Here is a 17,269-nt window from a genome sequence, read left to right as displayed (position 1 = left end):
TCCCAGAACCACCTTGTGTTGTCCCCGCAGGAGGGCATCTTCCACCTGCCAGACTTTCAGCCTACTGAAACATGCTAACTCAACTGCTTGCCATCACCTCACCCTGTGCCAGACAAAATGCCATCTACTCCAAAATGGACCCATTCTGCTCTAGTGATTGCTCCTTGTGATCATAAATCAGAGCAGAGGTTTTTAGCTGATTGTCTCCTGGATGCATATTATGAAGCCAGGAGAACATTTCAAGAGATGTATCTTTTTTTTTTTTCCTTGCTGTTGCTCTTGGTAAAGTATCCTGAAGACAACTGAGGAGATGGGCTATAAGGTGACTTACACAGAAAGAAATACATCGGTCATAACCACTTCCTTGGCTTTGTTGGTGACGCGTCCAGATCCCAGTGTGTTTGGAGGACTGGCCTTTGGAGTTACCTCCTACAACAGAGGCATGGATCTCAAGGTGAGAGCAAAGTATCACCTCAGGGACCACTGACTAAACCAGACAATCCTCCTGCTATTTTGTACTGTTGTGTATTTGACCTGAGGAAGGCAGCTCTGAGCACGTAATCTCTCTCTCCTGCAGATCAACGTTCAAGAAAACCCTTTCAAAAAGGCCTTGGCCTCGGTGTTTTTGCCAAAATCACTGAAGAAATTCCTAGGGATCGAGCACTCTGATCCAGACAAGCATTCAAAGATCCAGTTTAAGTTTTTTGGCACTACTTCACTCTTTGCGGTAACTACGACTCCTAACAAACGCTAACACGGCAGTAATCGGTTCAGCTGTTCTCAGTGCGTACAAAAGAAAAATCCCAATAGTGTCATCTGTTCTGGGCACATTTAGCATCAGACTGATGGAGCACTAAGAAATGTGCAGGGAAAACGTCCCCAGGCAGCAAAACCTTCTCTGTAGCAATGATGCTCTGAGAGGTGTCTGTAGACCATAGACTTTTTGTTCATTTTCTGTAGCTGATGTTATTCTAATACTTCTGTTCTGTAGGAGAAGAACATACCCTAATCTTCCTCTGATAGTAAGCTCTTGCTTAAGGAACATGCATAGTACATGTCAAATATCATGAAAATAATTTCAAGATTTATGTCTCCATTAAAATAATAGCAGCACTGATACGCAGCATTTAGAACTATTCTAGTACTTGCTATGTTTTCTTAACTCGGGGGAGTGGGTGAGTGTAATTTAAAAGGGAGACATTTCTTTTGGTATGATGGAGCGTACAGTGTGCTGAGCAATGCTTTTCACACAGAAGAAGCATTCACAATTGTGTCTACTGTCTAATGAGCTAAATGATGTACAACTGGATGTTTTGATGTACTGAAATGATTATACAGCTTTCTCAATGCAGCTGATGCATCTGAAACTCTGTTCTGCTTCAGCTGATGTGGAGACTGTCCCTGAATTTGCAACTAACTACATTTTCTAATGAAGTAGCAAGTAGCTAAATTACATCAGGCATCCCATGGTGTTTAGCTGATTGCCATTTCCAAGAAGTACAATTTAAAACAATGGAAGCAGGGAAGAGCTTGGATTTTTTTTGCATGCGTGTATTTTTCCACTGCAGGATGACAGTTTAACGGAGAGGTTGAATACTTACGTTGTGAGTGCCAGCATTGAAAACGCATCAATTCAGAACCTTAATGAGCCTGTGACTATTACTCTTCAGCACATGGATCAAAATACGGTAGGATGTGTTCATTTCATCAGAGACACGTTGAAGTAGAGCCCATTTCACTTACCCTTACAATAAACTGGCAACAGGACAAATAAGCTTAAAACATTTTGCTGCCTGACCTCTCCATGATATCTCAGCCAAAACATTGACAGACCACACAGAGCTCAGTGTTTAATTCCTGCAGGTTAGTAAAGCTTGTGTCTCCACTCGCAATCCATGCTTAGCAGCAAGGGATGTTTTCATTGTTTCCTTGTTTTGATCTGGGCAATTTTTTTCAAGGAATAGTTTATTTGCTAAAAAATGGCAGGTTTTGGGTTTGACTGAAATGATTAAGTTGCTCTGAATTCAGCACATTGTTTTAGTCACCAAAAGGGGTAAATTTCAAAAAAATCAAAACATTGCATAGATGTTTTCAAATTTAATTTTCTGTGTTTTGTTTCAAAATGATGTTTCAAAACTAAAATCTATCTTAAATTATTTTTGATGGGCATGGGTCAAATTTGTTGACTGGGTTCCACCTTAACATTTTGGTGTTGCAACCGTTTATGGTGCAGCCTCCACACCAATATATTGCAAACCCAGGGCAGAACAAAATTATTCAGTAAGATGAATTTGATTAAAGTTCAAGTTAATGAGAGCTTGAAAATGCTGCTTTTATGGCAATATGCTCTTTCCATTCAGTTCTAGCAAATAATATATATCCAGAAGTTTCATCTAGATATCCCCTCTCTTCCATCATTTTTACTCCACCAGGCCATCTGGCACCTCTCAGATTTTTTTCCTTGACCTTTTAAAAATATCCTAATTAAATATTTAATGAGATATCATCCTAACCTACATCTTTGGCTCTCTGCCTAATTATATTTGACAGCCTACAGATCACACGTCTTAACAGCTTATCTGTTAGGGTGGCTTCCTGTAAACTCTGTGCTTTATTGAACTTTATTAATAATAAAAGAAAATGAATCTGTGCCTTGGGAAAGTTTGCTGCAGCATTATGAGTAATAAACTAGAATGTCCCCAAGGGAAAACATTGCATTGAATACCCATTTAAATCTGTTCAGCTGTTTGCAATATGCAGGCAAGCTTTATTTTCTCTTAGGTGCCTTCCCTGCCTGGTTTCAGAGACAGTGGAAACACTGAAATTCTAAAAGAAAGGTTTTCTTGTGTTGAGAATTGGTTTTGGTTTTGTTTTTATTGTATAAAATCTCAGGTTATTATTCTAGGTCTTAGTCATAACTTTTGAATTTCACCAGTAATTCGGTGTGACATCTCAGATACCATATGAAGCCAATGAGATCAGACACAGGAATTGGTCTAAGCTGGACAACTCGTCAGATTTTCTGCTGTCCTTAAAAGACAATACAAGATACAAAAAGACTGGGAAAACTGGGAAAATCACTGACTCCCAGGATTTCCCTTGGTAAAGGGGAAGGCGAAAGCTGGGACCCTCTGCTGGTTTTCAGTGCCATGGATGAGATGGCCGATATCCCAGCTGGTTCCCAATGACCAAGTGTCCAACTGCTCCTGAACTGCTGGCATCTCCAGTGACCTACAGACCCTCTGCGGCACCACCGTGCAAATAATCGCAGAGATCAGCGGGCTTTCAGTACAGAGGAAATCAAATCAAACTGCCTTAGTTATAAACCCTGATTACCGGCAAGATGCGCCGTCTGCAAGTGCAGGCGGTGTACAGACGTCCTGAATAAATGTCACAGCCTCCTTTTTCTTTTCTTTCAGGGTAATGCAGCAGTGCACTGTGTCTTTTGGGACTTTCAGAAGAACAGTAAGTGTTATTTACAGAGCTGCCACGCTTGCTCTGTCACCAGCCTCACAGAGCCTTTGGCTCCTTGACATTGCAGCTTGAAACTTTGAGGCTGTCCTGTTGAGTCTGTGTTGCTGGTTTCCATTGATGCTGATACCTCAGTAATCAGTGTTACTACTAGGGCATATGTGTCCGGCGTTGTACAATGGTGCATCTATATGAAGAAGACTTCGTCTAGGAAAAAAGCAGAAATGCAATGAAATGCCAGATGACTTCTCAGTTACTTCAGGGAAGTCAGTGGGGGCTTTGCTGTGGTCAATTCCTGAATATGGCTCAGGCAGTCAACAGACACAGAAAGAGAAGCGTGTATTGGGTTAACTCAGAAGACGTGGGAGAGGTTTTTCTCTGCAATTATTGATGTTAGAATATATACATATTTTAAATCAGAAGCTTCTGATATGTCATACACGCCACACAAACAGGGTCATAAATTTAATCTTACCAGGGAAGATCTGGCTTTTTCAGTGCTACACTCTGTCTAAACAAATCCTCTGCCCTGTAAATATTTCTTGCCTTCTGTGTTTTCACACTCTGCAGCGTAATCTAGTCCAGTGCACTTTTCCTTACCTTCCAGCTTTCTCTGTGTGCAGGCAAGTAAATGACTTTAAATATTTCTTCATTCCACCAAAGGCTTTCATCCAAGTTTTGAGGTTCTCAGGCAACTATATAAGATGTGTTCCTGTGTGAAATCTCACTTGTGTGCTGCTAAATGACCCTGCAATCTGTACTAACTTGAGCTCATATTCACACATTCTGCGTGCTGCAGAGCTATAAATGACTGAGCATGACTAACTCTGCTTAAAAATCCCTTTTTCTCTATTACACAGATGGACTGGGTGGTTGGAATACATCGGGGTGTGAAATGGAATATACAGATATGAATTACACAATCTGTTTTTGTAACCATCTTACCCATTTTGGAGTCCTACTGGTAAGTACTCTGTGAATCATCTCCAAAAAAGTCCCGTGGCACTAAACAAAGTCATCACTAGTTTTGGGGAGAGATGGGAGATTCATATCTATACAACCTGTTAGAGATCTGCAATTTTGCCAAAATCAGTAATAACAAACAAAACAGTTATAATCATTTTTATGATATAAAGTCCTCTAAATGTCACTTGCTTCAAGGCAAATTCTTTTTACAGATGTAGTTTGTACTTCTTTGCAATGTAACTTAATCAACGTTAATGTGTTATTTGCTGCATTGGAAATAATACTGTGATAAATTTATTACCTGCCAGTGGCAACTAATGACATTACATCTTTCTGAAAGTTTTATCTATGCTCCATCAGAAAGGGAAGTGTAATATAAGCATGGAAGATGTCATTAACTATCGTCTCTTATTTCTCTGGAATACAGAGAAAACTGCCTCTAAAAGTTGAACATCAAAAATGAGACAACTGCTGGAGAATGGGCTGCAACAAATGCAAAGTGTTAGGCAAGTTCAAAGCAAATTGAGTAGATTAAAGTTGTCTAATCCCAGTAGGATACAACTACAGGATGGGGTCAGGGCATCCCTTTGCCTTCGGATGCTTGCCCAGCTTCCCCTAGAGGTCAGCATTACCCTGCTCCGAGCGAGGCACGAAAGCCCTCCCTGGTAGGAAAAATGTGACTTCTACAGGAAGGAATTCAGATGTTACAGATTTCAGACAACTTGCTAAAGTTTCCATTCAAGCAAAGAGAGTTCAGTCTGATTTTAAGATCACACCTCTTCCGCACTGCCACTTCGGTAACCAGCACAGTTACAAGTATTTAACAGCACCGTCGATTGTAAATCAGAGATGTAGGTTACTAGCCTGAGGTTCGAAGTTTCACCAAATGGAAGAGAAACTGTGGCAGGGAACAACAAAATCCTCTCAATATTACTCCCGGCAGCAGCTGTGGAGAAGCAGGACCCAGCCTCCCAGCTGATTTTTGCAGAGGGATGCTTTCTGGACGTGGAGGATCCTCCCACGCTCCAAGACATTTAGCAGGTTTGTGCAGTTCCCAAGCGTGGCAGCTGCCACTGAAACAATGTACACTTTCTCCTACAAAGCAAGCTCCCGGTGGAATAATCTCGGCAAGATCCTGGAATCCTTGTTGAATTTGTGGTTTCAGAAGTACAGCTTTTCTAGCTTCACAACTTATTACTCGATACTTTAAATACTGCGTATTTTTACTAGTTTGGTTATTCTGTAGGACGATACAATAAGAAACACATAAAAATATTAATGGAAACCCTCCAAAAGTAGCAGTAAGCAAAACAGAAATCTTTTTCTTTATCGATGTGAAAATGTGGAAAGCAATTTTCTTTATCTGTTATGGCAAACAACTGTGATTCTTTATCTCGTAAATAGGACTTGTCCCGGACAGAGATAGATATCACACATGATCGTATATTAACTGTGATAAGCTATGCAGGATGTGGTGCTTCTTCCCTTTTTTTGGGTGTAACACTGGTGACATATCTAGCCCTTGAGTAAGTCTGATCCTTTTTCTTATATCACTTTTAATATTTTAGCAATAATGAATTTGCAGCAACTATCTGAATGTTTGGTAATGTTTGATATTGTGATGCATAGGAGGGAAGACTGAGAGCTGACAGTATAAATATTGCTTTATTTTGACCTGTGACTGTGGTGAAATAAGATTCAAATACTCATTCTTCAATACAAGCAGTACTCTGAACTGTTCAGCAACTTCTATTTTCCTAAATTTCTGTCATTTCATAAATTTACTCATGGACATGGGTAAGATATCATGTCAAGAATCTGGAATATTCCCTGTATATAGACTATACATTGGATGATATCAGCAATCTGGAATATTCCCTGTATATAGACTGTACAATGGATGATATCAACAGTAAAATAGGGAAACTTTTCTCTTCTCTTGCTCTTGGTCATTCTTGTGTTTTGTCCTTTTGGACAGGTTTCATTTTATACTGTATGTGCCAGTAGCTCCTGGCACGATGGGGCCCTAGACTTAGGTAACTGTGGGTGCTTTCATAATCCAGTAATATTGCAATAACAATAATGTTTGATGCAGTAGCAAAAAGATGATGTTAAGTCTGTCTCTCCTCCACCAAGTGTGAAAAACCTAGCAGGTCTCCATGTATATAGAAGCTCTGCTTTTTCAGGCTGGGAGATCTGCTTCAAAAACACACTAGTGATGTGATATAAAACACTAACGCAGACACAACTTATACCACAAGAAGCCAATTTACAATATGATGAATACACATTTGTGCTACTTTGCATTAGTGAATGCACCCAGCACAACTCATGCAATGATAACCCTGTGGACTTTCCCCTTCTTTTTAGAAAGCTGCGGAGAGATAACCCTTCAAAAATCCTGCTCAATCTTTGTGCCGCGCTGCTGATGCTGAACATGGTCTTCCTCACCAACTCCTGGCTGTCCTCGTTCAACCAGCCAGGTCTCTGTATCACCGTGGCCGTGCTCCTTCACTATTTCCTTCTTGCAGCTTTCACGTGGATGTGCCTGGAGTCTGTTCACTTTTACTTGGTTCTTGTCAAAGTTTTCAATGTTTATGTTCCAAAGTACATCCTAAAATGCTGTATTGCTGGCTGGGGTAAGTAAGCAGATTTCTTCTCCACTTCTGTGCTTAACTTCTCTAAGATAGGGGCATCTTTGCAAAAAAGTAAGTTAGGACACTGAGCTAGTAGAAATGTGGTGCGCACCCTGAGCCGTAAGGATGGATTTCTTCCCCCAGGCAGGTTCAGCTTAAGTTTCGTCTGCTCAGGGAGACATTAGCAGAAAGTGCCTGTTGCTCCCTGCACAGAGTGATATGCAAGGAAAGGCGAAAGCAGGCGTAAGGAACTGCTTTCCCTCCCCCTCCTGCTGTTTACAGGAATGATTTATCATGGTACCTCACGTCAGTGGGTGTGCCTGAGGAAGTATGAGCTGCCCGCAGCCTTCACCCCTGCATTGGTGATGCTCAGAGGTGATTTTGGTCTCCTTCTCCAGGCCTCGTGTCCTTACCTGCCATTCTATGCATGATTCCCCCACGGGGGGTGGATTTGGCTTTCATTCATAGCTCTCCTGAGGACTTCACTGATTCACCTTTCCTCCAAGCACTGAGCACCAGAGACTTGTTTGGGAGAAACATAACAAAAAGGATCCAAAATGCTGGCTCAGCATAACACCTCAAGATAACACCTTAGAAAAGGTGTTATCAGAGGCACCGACCCAGAGCAGAAATGATCTGTATTTTTTTGGGATGCCATTAGATGCTGTTTTAAAGGGTTTTTTAGGCTTTTGAATAGTGTGCAGTGTATCACCATCTCTATCCTTAGATCTGATGTCACACATAATTGTTCTCAGGGGCAGCCATCCATGGTGGCGTTGCTGGCAGCAGCCGTTCTCAACAGAAAAGCCAGAACTGAAAGAAATATGGGAAATGGGAAATGAGTGGAAGGGAAGACTGATAAAACACTGTCTGGAAAATGTCTGTCTCTATCAGATCTTAACACAAAATGCTGTGGTCTGCTTATCTTTTGACACTCTGCTTTTTGTAATAATCAGTTGGTTTTATTTTACCAGATTGGATCCCTTCTGGAGATGTTTGAACACTCACAAACATTTTGCAAACACAGATATTTTTATGCCTACTCATTTGTAATTTACATAAATAAGGAGATTAAACCTGCTATGCCACACATTTAATTACACTTGTTTCAGAAGGAGCTTTAGGGGTAGAGTTTGATCCTAAGATGTACATGTCTGCTGTAATTACTCATCAGAGATTTTCTGACATCTTTCCATATTCTCCATTTTTTCTTTTTAATCTAAATATCTCTTTTTCTCTTGCCTTCCATATTAGGAATACCAGCTATTGTAATTACTATTGTGCTCATTATAAATAAAGACTTCTATGGCAATGGATCACATTCTGAGAGCAATCCATTCAGCAATTTGTAAGTATAATACTTTAAGCTTTTTGATGGTCACCAGAGTATCTTAAAGATACAAGAAATAACCAGAAGGCAACAACTTCTCTCTTGCTTTTGTCTTTTCTCCCCCATCTTAACCCTCTCCTTTTAGTGGTTCTGGTTCATTGGATCATTTTGGATGTATGGCTACTACATGGAGTAACTCTCACATCAGTGGATGGGGCTTGAGGACAGGGAGGGCTTCTGCCAGTCAACTCCATTTTCACTTTCCAGAAAATCTCTTTCTTTACATGACATTAACTCAGTCTGATGGGACATTTGTATATGCTCCTACATGTTCTAGATTTCTGGTATAACCAGAATAATTGCTCTAGTATTTTGCACATTTGCTTCTGTTTTTTTAATGTCAATTCACATCACTGTCTCTTCATCATTTCAAATTCTTTCATTTAAATCACCTCAACCTCCTCTCTTTTCCAGTGGGAAAACACTGCATTCTTTCAACCTTTTTTAAAAAGGTTTTTTAGCAAAGAATGCTTCCATTTTTTCACCTGCTTTCTGTTGAGCACAATCTGATCACTTGTTGTTGAAGATTACCTGGAATATCTGAATTCTATCCCATCAGAGAGGCAACGCACACCCATGACACCTCAGAGGGAAAACTGTTACCCATCTTTAGCAAAAAGGCAGTAAAACTCACTAACTCATGTCTGAGGAAAAGCTAACCAGTGCTCATCTCTGTGCTATACTATTATTTAGACTCCTAATTAAGTTGTATTTAACTCGGTTTTCCTAAGGCAGTGTGTCTTTGTGTGTATGCATTATTAAGTTGTGAAACAATTGTCAGGTTTATCTGAATTTGGCAGAAATATTGAAGTCTCAAAGTTATTGAATTTCTATAACCTCCATAAAAAAGGCAAGTGGAGAGATTCTATGAATGTCCTCATTGGGGGAAAGTAATGGGTGTTAGGGAATGCCCCTTACTAGGTATCAGAGAACCATACGGGACACTTATTTTGGAAACCAGGCTTCATTAGTTTCACTGCTCACAAAACTCCTTATTGAACACATACCTCCCTTTCTTGCAGTTGCTGGATTCAGCAGAACATAGTGTTTTACATCTCCGTTGTGGCCTATGTCTTCTTAATATTTTTGACGAATACAGCCATGTTCATCACTGTTCTCCTTCAAATCCACTCCATGAAGTCAAGGACACAAAAGAGATCCGGATTCTGGAAACGGGGTTTTCTCCAAGACCTCAAAAGTGCTTTCAGCTTGATGTTCCTTTTGGGCTTAACTTGGGGCTTTGTCTTTTTTGCCTGGGGAGCAGTCAGGATTTTTTTCTTGTATCTCTTCAGCATTTTTAACACCTTGCAAGGTAATTTCTGAATGGAGTACTGCTATAAATACAACAGTTTAGGGCCGTGGAATAGAAATAAATTTGTAACATCATGTAATTCAAGCATGGGGGAAGAGGAGTGCTCACAAAGCTTTTGTGTTACAGTGCTTAGCTATTTTAATAGGAAAGCTCCATTGCAGTGGGATGATAGTGTTGTTTAGACAGCACTGCTGTGATAGATATACTATTAAAGACATGAATTCATGCCTTGGAAACATGGGTCCCAATAAATGTATCTTTTCAGGAGCTGGCACAATCCTTTTCATCTGGGCATAAAAATGGTTGATAGAATCTACAGTGACTTGCAGATTATTCTTACACCAAATCTGCAGAAAGCTCTCTTCCCATTACCCTTTCATATGCACAAAGGACTCAGTGCAGTTCTGGGCCAACATGATGCTGGCCCAGGGACCACCTCTCTGCCTATATGTAACATCCTGGTAACTGAGTGGCATACAAAAAGTTTAGAAAAGGGACAGCAGGTTGGAGAATCCACCTGAAAACCTGTGAATTTCTCTTCTTACTTCTTTAGGGCTCTTTATCTTTGTGTTTCACTGCCTAATGAAGGAAGAAGTAGTGAAGCAGTGCCGAGTACACTTCTGCTGGGGAAGATTTCGGCTGAGTAATTACTCTGGTAAGCATTATGGGGTTTTGTTTAGCTTGACTCATAAGTCTTTGCCTGCTACTGGTGTCACATTTGTTCTACGTTAAGAAATAAGGCTCCCCTCAATAGCCTTTCTGCATTGCATTAGATAATTGTTCTTTAATAGGTCTTTATCCTCTCCCATTAACTGCTTATATGATATGATGACGGGGTGACAGCATGCAGTAAAAGACGTAGATTTCCAAAGAAGATTTCAGCTTGGTCTGTAATTCCGTTCCCACATGCTATTCAGTCTTCCCTTATGTGAGCTGGTTTTGGTGGTCTTCCAGTCTTCATACAGCCGAGATTCAGAAATTGATGCAGGATATTGGACATACTAGTCCAACACGCTATTTTTTATGCGCAGGAGCTGGATTTGCTCCGCCTGGAAAGGAGAAGGGAGATGTAATTGCTGTCTTTGGCTATCTAAGTGGTGGTTATAAAGAGGAGACAGACTCTTCTCAGAGGTGCACAGCAAGAAGACAAGAAGCAATGGGCACAAGTTGCAGCTACGGAAATTCCCATTATTTATAAGGAAACACATTTTTTCCACAGTGAGGGTAGTTAAATAGGTGACAGTGGCCCAGAGAGGCGGTGGAGAGAGTCTCTCTCCTTGGAGAGTCAAAATTCAGCTGGACAGATGCCTGACCAACCTGATCTAACTCTGGGCAGGAGGTTGGAGTGAAGACCCCCAAAGGTCCCTTCCAACCTAAATTATTCTAAGATTCTGCTATCTACCAGCTCAGAAAGAAATAACACGTGCTGTGGCTTATTCCGGGCTACCCCAGTGATGTTGATTGTTCACAGAAATGTGGAAGAACTTAACAACTTCAGCACCTCTGTGTGTCTGTCAAAATTAGTTGACATTATGAATGGGTATAACAAAGGAGAAGCTAAATCAGTGGGTTTAGCCTTTTCAGGAAAACAGACTAAAAATCCTGTATTAACATATATGTCCTGTACACAGCAGCCCTGTGCATTGTGTGCTGCTGAGGAATACGTAGCTTTCCATTTGCAGAGGGGGAATTCAGCAAGAATGCTCTATGTAGCACAGAGAGTATTCTCCCTTGAGCATGAGCCAGCTCGATGCTGTATGATACAATACGGGTAGGGCTGCCATTCCTCTCCTTTGTGTACCTCCTGTCTTCTTCGATATGACCTTATCCAAATTAATATTCCTAGATTGGGTCCCTAAAGGGGAAATAGAAGACTGAATTGCTGGTATCCAGGCCCACCTGCACAAGTGTCACAGAGCTAGTGTAAAAATTAACAGCAGGAATTGTGCATTGTGCTGCACAGAGACCCATGGCTTCAGGGCAGGTACAAGGATGGCACAAGAAGCAAGCACAGACCTTTCTCCTCCCTGTCTCTAGTAGCTTGAGATGTGACACCCGTACAGAATTTTATTCCTGTGCCTTCCACTCTCTGATTTCAGACTGGAGTGGGTCAGGATCTACATCAAGGCATTTAAACCACAAGTCACCGTCCCAGGCTTTGTGGAGTCTAAATTCTAATGGAACAAGTTCAATTTTCAGTGGTTCAGATCTCCTTCCCAGGACTTCTCCGGATATAAATTTTGGGATCGGTAAGAAAAACAGTGTGCGTTGCATAGACTAGAATGCAATAGGTTCCATATGGTGCCTGTCAAATCCCGCCCAATGGAAATAAATAAATTCACTGCTCTGTCTGTGTCAGACTTCAGTTTGGGGTTAATGACTACATTACAGATGGGTTTTGCTGTACTAAGGAAAGTAAGAAAGCCCTTAAGATCCTGGTATGGCTCTTCTCCAAAAGGAAGGGAACTCTCTGCTCAGCTTCCTCCTGAGGCACCTAAGAGATATTCCGCCCTGGCCCAGCCGGCTGTCATTCTCACGGGACTTACTTCCAGTTATGGAGCACTATAGTCTATATCATGCATTCCCAAAAGAACAAAGATCTTGGGGATTACAGAAAGCTGAACAGGACCTGCTTGAGCCTGTTTAATCCAGAAGAATCCCAGCAGGAGGTTTTGCCTTCCAAGATGGAGAAATTGTTGCAGAACTGTATTCTGAAAAAGGAATGCCTTTGTAGGAATTCTGACCTAAGCACCAAACATTCCTGGTTGTTTTTGGAAACACGCTGATTTCTGTTATTTCCCCAAAGACATTAAATCAGTGAGTTCTGCATAGACAGGTTTCTTTCTAAATATATTAAACCAAATTATTATAATGGAAAATGTTCCCTGATTTTTTTCCATAGCTGAAGTTCATTACAACCCCAGTGCTGTACCTCGAGAAGATGGTGAGACCAAACATCCTTGTTCACGAAGAATACTACCCATGGATACAGGGCTGCACTATCCACAGAAAGCAAGATTTTTTCATTGATACTGAATTTTTTTTCTTCTGGTTATCTAATGATGGTTCTCTTTCGTGGCACGTAGAAATAAACATTGATCTAAATAATTAATTCTTATGTACAATTATCACTCTGAACACAATTATAGAGCTAAAATGTCCCATGATTCAACTCTCTAGGCTTCAGTGGAGTGGCAGTACTGACCACATAAGGACTTGGTCCCCCTGTGTTTCCAAGATTAGCCATCACGTTAAACAGAGACTGGAAACGTTCTCTTCCTCATCATCAGCCCTTCTCATAGTTTGTCCTCTTTTTTTTCTCTTTACACCCTCCTGCCATCCCTCTCCTCCCTTCTTCATCTGATAGTTATCCTCAGAACCTAATGCCCATAATATTGAGTTTCAAGTCATATTTTTGAGCTTGTTGGCTGACTGTCTCAGGCATGGATGTCTAGGCTCCTCAATCAGTATCTTTCCTTACTTTTTCTGAGATGGACTTTGATCAATTTATACATTAAGAAATTGGACTCAGCTTTCCAAGATGTTCCTTGCAGTTGTACGTTTTTATTTTCAGATGTGCTGGCACTGCTGACTTGGATTTAGATCTCTAAAGAGATGTAGATGCATGTTTAAATGTTTGAAAACATTGCCCAGTACCTTCAAATGGAATGTGGAAACAAGAAAAACTGAAATTCCCACCTCTAATGGGTATCCACGTGTACGATATAGGTTTCAGATTACCTTTCCTGCAAAAAAACCCAAAACAGAACAATAGCAGATAAAATCCTACCATCTTTGGAGGTGGCGATTAAGAAGTTTGCCCTTTAGTAATACTTTGCTGTGAATACAGCAGGAGGTAAACTCCATTTCATAACACCACAAGAGAGACTTAACTTTCCTCTCCTACTAAAGGGGGGCTTTCTTTCAGCAAATGTGTTTGAATCGGTAACTTGCCTGCTCAACCGAATCCTAGTTTCAGTTTTGAATGCCTTTCTCTGTATCATTCAAGTAACAATTTTTTGATGATTGTTAATATAGTAAAATACTAACCTGTACCAATGACAGAGAAGTAAAAAAAATATAATGGAGCGATGTCTTAGGGCTGGTACATACGATAGCAAACACAAAAGGTTCTTTCATTCTGTGAATAACTCCCACACAGCAATTAGTGGAAAAAGATGAATATTTCAATGTACAGTAGCTACAGCCAGCCTACTTGAAATCAGACAGATCACCTTCAGTTCCTTGGCTTTCTGGGAGAAATGTTAGCATTAAAAACATGCAAACAAGTTCCACCTCATACCCATTTGTTTCTAACTTGAAATTGCTTTCAATGAGAAAGAAATTTAATATAAAATACAGTTCAGTATGTTGGACACTTGAACTATCATCCCCTGCTTGTATTCTTTATTTTCATTAGTAAACTCTTTGTTCCACACTCTGCTGCTGAATGCAAGTTTTCCCTGCTTTGCAATGAGAAGCAGGACACGCTGTGCCATGCTGCTGTGTGCCAAAGCTGGGCCTGACTCCCCTTGCACCCCCAACAAGGAGGGTCCTGTGAGGGCAAGGAAGGAGGCTGCAGAGCTCTTCAGAGGAACTGGAGCTTTAGTCCTCCCCCGAGTCCCTTTTACACCAGTTTGTCTCTACCATGATATCGGTAAGTCTAGGTGGATGGACAGTCTGACCCGGTTTCCTCCTCTACCACCTTGCTTTGACCCTCACTGTCCTCCTTCGTGCAGTAATTCTTTCTGCATACACTTTATAGGACAGAAGGTAATAGGCTTAAATTTAGACTAGACATTAGGTAACAGTTTCTAATTTTAAGGAATAAGTGGTCTAGAGTGCACATGGAATTGCCATCATTGCAGGTCTTAAAAAACACTCATAGTGATAAGACAAATATCTGCCCGAATTGGTATAAGTAAAGTTGATTTTGCCTTAGGGCAAAGGATGGACTGGAAGACCTGTTGAAAGTCCTCCCAACTCTATTTTCTACTACTCTAATTTAAAATAAAAAGGCAGCAAAAGAAGATCAATATGAGAGCAACATGACACTGGCCTTGTCTTCTGCATACTGTAATTGTTTTATTACATTCCTGATAAAAGACGAAATGTATCTTGATTTTCTAAAGTTTTTGCTAAATGCCCTCATAACATTATTAAATGATTAGGAGCAACAAAGATTTGGGTAAAAGCTGGACAAGCAGTGAGAAAAGTGCTGGAATACTTAAGACTTCTCAGGCTGACGAGAAATGGCTGGAAATGCCATTTCTTGGGCGGATCCGTCAGCGTGTTTCCTGCTTTGGAGGTGTAACAGCGGGAAGAAGAGCAAGCTGCCCAGCGTGGAGCGATGTCAGGTCTCCATTCTTGCTATTGATTTTTTTTCTATTCAAAAAGCAAAATCCGGAAGTAAATTTCTAAAAACCTGTCAACTTGCTTGTGTAAAATGCAAAGCACTATTTGTTCTGGGAAGGCGGTTAGCTCACTTGCACTCTCCATCATATGCCTAATGGCTTTTCCAGCTAAACAGTGTATCATTTATGTTCCAAGCATGGCATTGTTTAGATTGTCAGCCAGAATGAAGATGTGTAATTTTCTTTGGGCTGAAATAATATCTTCCGCACCGGCACCATTACATTTGCTCTTCTCCAACATATCTACGCTGACATTCTGTCACAGAATTGTGCATTGCTGGTTTTCACAGGGAGAGGAGATGCACAAAGACAAATCTAATAAAAAATTGCTATGCGTTTGTGATTCACATCCTAATAATTTTAAGTGATGGGAACAGCTTCTGCAGCTCTGGCTTGAATGTGACCTGACGGGCAGCAGTGCGTTACCGATACAAACACATCCTCCTCCCCGCGATTTTGATTGTAACAGTTGACTCTGCTCGCTCTCTGAGAAAGCAGCAATCTAAAAGCTCCTTTGATTTCTAAGTCATTCTCATTTACTCCTAGATTGCTGTCGTGGTTTAACCCCAGCCAGCAACTAAGCACCACGCAGCCGCTCACTCACTCCTCGCCCCTTCCCAGTGGGATGGGGAGGAGAATCGAAAAAAAGTAAAACTCGTGGGTTGAGATAAGAACAGTTTAATAACTAAAGTAAAATAAAATATAATACTAACAATAATAATAAAAATATAACAATAATAATAGTAGTAATGAAAAGGAATATAACAAACAAAAGAAAAAAAAAAACCTAGAACCCAAGGAAAAAAAACCAGTGATGCACAATGCAATTGCTCACCACCCGCTGACTGATGCCAGAGCAGCGATCCGCCCCTCCTGGCCAACTCCCCCCTGTTTATATACTGGGCATGACGTTCTATGGTATGGAATACCCTTTGGCTAGTTCGGGTCAGCTGCCCCGGCTGTGCTCCCTCCCAGCTCCTTGCCCGCCTGCTTGCTGGCAGAGCATGGGAAACTGAAAAGTCCTTGGCTTTGATGAGCGCTACTTAGCAACAACTGAAACATCAGTGTGTTATCATCAACATTATTCTCACACTAAATCCAAAACACACACTGTGCCAGTTACAAGGAAGAAAATTAACTCTATTCCAGCTGAAACGAGGACAATTTCTTATTTTTAGTGATACACACACTAGGAAATGCGTGCTCTGTTTTCAACCAATGAAAGAAGGATTTCTGAAAGTATATTTATCTATGAAGACCATTATTTGATGTCAGATGTCAGTGGGTTGTTAACAATAGGTTAGACGATGCAAAAGAAATAAAAAATGATAGTAAAATCACTGCAGCAGCTGTGGTGACTTGGGCAAAACCCTCCCCACTCCCCTCTTGCTATTTAGACTGGCACAAAACTCCACCACCTTTCATACCAACTAAGTCAGTGGATGCAGATCCAAGGTCTAGGCAGCTCACTCAAGGGTCCCTGGAGACTTTTTATGTCTCTGCATGGACAAGTGGCTAAAGTGGTCTTCTAGCTCAACGCATGTACAGTGCTGGATAGATATTACATAGGACGACAGTTAAAGGTCAGTGCAGCTTGTTTAAGTTTTCTTCTGACAGTTTATGAATCTACAGTAGTGGTTAGCAATAGAGGTTAGCAATACTTACACCCAAGATGTATAATTCTTTCTAAATTTAGCAGGCCGTTATTATTGGGACAACGAAAGAAATGTCATTACAGGAAATGATTTGAGATAAAAAATCATAATACTGGGAAGATAATTACCTATTGCGTAAGATGATTGTTAAGTCTTAATGCACAATACTCTGTGCTTTTAGGTATCAGAAAGTATTTAGCATGTAATGGCACTCTAATGGTTCTAAATTAAATGTATCATTGAGAGTTTCAAGGATGCCCAAAAGAATTATGCTTGCTATACTACTTCATTGCCTGATTGTTCCTGTAATGGAAGAAATTCAAGGATACATTCCAGTGTTTATTCTTCTCTGTTTTCTGAGAAATGATACCAGTATTTCACTGGCCATTCCCATACTGAAACTGGCTGAGGAAACTCTTGGAAAA

This window comes from Gymnogyps californianus, chromosome 9 (genome assembly GCF_018139145.2).
Source record: "Gymnogyps californianus isolate 813 chromosome 9, ASM1813914v2, whole genome shotgun sequence".
Classification (NCBI taxonomy): domain Eukaryota; kingdom Metazoa; phylum Chordata; class Aves; order Accipitriformes; family Cathartidae; genus Gymnogyps; species Gymnogyps californianus.
The sequence above is the reverse complement of the archived record's forward strand: the minus strand, read 5'-3'. Positions refer to the sequence as shown.